A 3,957-nucleotide genomic window follows, 5' to 3' on the forward strand; every position below is an offset into this window, starting at 1 on the left:
ATTCTATCAAGCAGTATTTTAATATTTTTCTTTAGAAGTGACCCTTTTTCTAGAGATATGAAGGTATATATTAAACATTTATGCTATACAACTTGAACAAGGAAGAAAAGAAAAATGGCATATTTATAAATAGATGCTTTATAGATTAAATCTAATAAACACTAATTATTTCACTTAGCTTTATATAGTTTATGCAATACCTGTTAATACTTAACAAAATACAACTCTACTTTATGGAATAAAGTAAAACAAAATTATAGGCTTTAGCAATGCATTAGTGACACTGATTACTCTAAATATATAATTAAATATATATTCATAGAAAATTCATTCAATGAATTTATCATGTGTAAGTTTAAATGACACAGGACTGGGGCTGTAGCTCAGTTGCTATAGTGCTTGCCAAGAACACGTCACCAGATGATAATAAAACATGTCTAGGATACAAGGTGGAGACATAAGGATGAGAGTTCAAGGTCATCCTACTCTACACAGACAACTTAAAGACAGCCTGTACAAAAAGAAACCTTAATATATTTTACAAAGATAAGGCAAAAAGGGAAGACAGAATTGGAGAAATGAAATAGCAGTGAAGAGCACTCTTTCCAAGACCTGGGTTTAATTTACACACCCACATGACAACTCATAACCAGCTGTAATTCTCCTTCTTCCCTCTTTTGGCCTTGCTGAAAACTGCATATACATGGTGCACAAACATATGTAAAGACAAAATATCCAAACACATAAAATAAAAATCAACTAGTACAGAAAGAAAAAGAAGAAAACCAGGAAAACATTCATTTTACTTGAATTTATTTAAGATGGCAAAAAAACACTATATTGCATGGGTGTGGTGTTGATATTCATTGATATAGAATAAATTGAGGTTTGAAAAGTGATATTGATATAGAGTAAATTGAGGTTTGAAAAGTGATAATGTAGAAAATTGGTCTCAATGGAATACTTCCTAATATTAAAATGTCTTCCATATTTGTTTGTATTTCATAACATTTTATTTAGAAGGAACTTATGTCAGCACTGCTTTGTAGGCAATGACAAAGATCAAGGGGAACACATCAGGGGTCTTGTGGACAGTAATGTACATTGTCCTTTATGTCGTCAATATATAATAGTTAAGGAGAGTTTAATCCTCATTAAGCAAACATTTTTGCATACATTGTTGTCTCTTCATCTCTCTGCACCTTTATCATTTGTTTGACTTTAAGCTATTTTACCTGGATAACTTTATCTTCTGGGGCTATCTCTTGTGTCTTCTTAAGATCAACCAATGCTTGATCATATTCTTTTAATCCTTGCCAGCCTTGTGCTTTTCTGTATAGTAATTTAGTATTTGAAGGGTTCATTTCAAGAGCCTCCAAGCAACTATCAATTGCCCCCTGCCAATTTGATATCTTCAATGTACAAGCACCAATCTTCAGTACACAACTTGCAGTCTGAATTTATCTGCTTTCTCAATAACAACCTTTGAACTATCACCTTAAAATCTTCGCTTATTTTTTAGTAGCTATCCCCCAGTTCTGACACTTGAAAAAAGTATTTCCAATGTTCTTTAAATCTTCAGATATTTATAAAATTGTACCTACATCTTTTAAATATATATCTGAATCCTCTGGGAAATCTGGATGACTATCACCAGAGACATATTTGGGGAATACTCCCCAGTCTTCCCCTTCCTTCAGTTCTTCACATTCTACAATGACACAGTTTGGCAGTTTTTTCATCATTCATTTCTACATTTTCAGGCATCCTTGCCACACCAAGTCCTTTCATTACTTAACCAAATACTACATGTTTCCCGTCCAAATGAGGAGTCAGAACTGTTGAGATAAAGAACTGAGAACCATTCGTATTGGGGCATGCATTTGCCATGCTCAGCAAACCCTCCTGATCATCCTTATAATGAAAATGTTGATCTTTGAATATTTCACTATAAATAATTTCTCCACCTGTCCTACTCTGATTTGAGAAGCCTCCACCCCGAATCATAAATTTCTTAATAATTCGGTGGAAATTTAAAGGGCATCCTTTAAAATAGAGAGGTTTCCCAGTTTGATCCAGTACCCTTTTCTCCTTTAAACAATGCATGAAAATTTTCTGGAGTTTTGAGAACAATATCTGCAAATAATTCTAAAACAATTCTTCCAACTCACTCTCCACCAATGTCTACATCAAAGAAGACTCTTGCTTGAATGGCTTGGCTGCTAGGCAGGGGTGAGACATCTTCAATGTAGGCTTAAGAAAGGAGAACACCCTTCCATATATTTTATATTTTGTGCTTTGAAATATTAATGGAAACACTAAACATTTTTACGTAGATTTATAAAATGTGTTATGCTGCTTTAAAGGTAAATTATATTGAATATTTTTCTATAAAATAATTATAAAATTTGTAACTTGCAGCATTATTTTTAATGATGTAACCTTATACCTGAAAACTTCACCTTGAACTCAAGAGTATCTAAATGTAGCTTTTGCATTAATATTTTCATTTTAAGCTAAATTTGTATATAATTCCTTATTGAAATATATGAAAAATATTGGTTATACTCATCAGATAATTTTCTGTTGCCCGCCACATCTTAAGTAATTTGACCAAGAAATGAATTTTTCTTAAAATCTTTGTGCCTAAACTTATATAAAGCATTACAATACAAATACAATATAAAAGAATTCATAGAATGACACATTTGTAGAATACATTTCAGAAAATATTTTGGAGTTTTGGGTTCTCAGAATTCCATAGTTTTCTAATAGTATTTAAAGCTCTGGATATCATTTTACAGTTACCGCATGTTTATTTACTTTTCACCATATTCCAATAATACATTATCATTGTGAAGCATTTTGAAATTAATGCAAACATATCCTAAATATAACCATATTTTATTTAAGAATAAAATCAACATTCATTATATTTTATAATTGTTTCATCACATAAATTTAAATTTTTATCTACCTAAGAAATATTGGATAATGACCTATTTACTATAGCTGTATAATATGATCATGTTACTTCTGAGTACATGCAATTTTATGGTATGAAAACACAACAGTGAATTAAAACATAACTTAAGTTTAGTATTTTGTATTAGTTCCATTTTAAAGCAAAGACTGAGGGTACTATAATATTCTCATTCTATAAAAAATGATTCTTTATTTTCTGACAAGCATCACAGTGAGAGATCTATACTCATTTCTTGAAATATTGTTAATGGTATCTCCCAAAAGTCATATGAATATTCTTTTTCAATATTCTTTTATCAGACTAGTATCAGTTCCTTAGCCAAGAAATTTATATTGAATGATCCTAGAATTTGAGAAAAAAGTGAAAACTTGAATATCAAGTTATTTAAAATTTTTAAAAAATATAGATAGATAGAACAGTTATAGACTAGTACATAGGGACTACATGTTCTAATTTTAACCAGAATTGAGCACAGCCAGGCTCCTCTTGACAGAAGCTTTAGTGAAAGTGAATGTAATAATGGTAATGTCCTTTTGGCTTTGTTATTTGTTTGCTTGTTTGCTTTATTTCACAAAGTGAGCAGGCACTGAAGGACCACTATAGTATTCAGTCATTCATCCTGTATTCTTGAAATAATTAAAGTAGAGAAATTTGAATTTTCTCATTCTAACATTAAAATGTATATAATATAAAAACAGAGAGAATAAACAAAGAAACACTATGATATGTAGTGTTTCCTATAGAAATATAATCCATTCGGCTGAAGAGACCCATTGACAGTTAAGAACAGTTGCTACTCTTTTAGAAGACCCAAATTCATGGCCTAGCACCCAGTTCTGGTAATTCAAATCTCCATTTCCAACACTTCTGACATCTTCTGAACTCAATGGGTACACATATTCATGTGAGATATACACAGACAGACATTACACATACATATAAAAAGTAGAAAAACACAAATCTTTTTTTTT

The 3,957-nt window shown here is 30.9% G+C and overlaps 1 pseudogene; it reads right to left on the minus strand.

Moving 5' to 3' along the window:
• Positions 1-1,154: 1,154 nt before the first annotated feature.
• Positions 1,155-2,813, minus strand: LOC114618023 (annotated as a pseudogene).
• Positions 2,814-3,957: the final 1,144 nt, after the last annotated feature.

The sequence above is a fragment of the Grammomys surdaster genome, unplaced genomic scaffold, assembly GCF_004785775.1.
Source record: "Grammomys surdaster isolate TR1022 unplaced genomic scaffold, NIH_TR_1.0 139, whole genome shotgun sequence".
NCBI lineage: Eukaryota > Metazoa > Chordata > Mammalia > Rodentia > Muridae > Grammomys > Grammomys surdaster.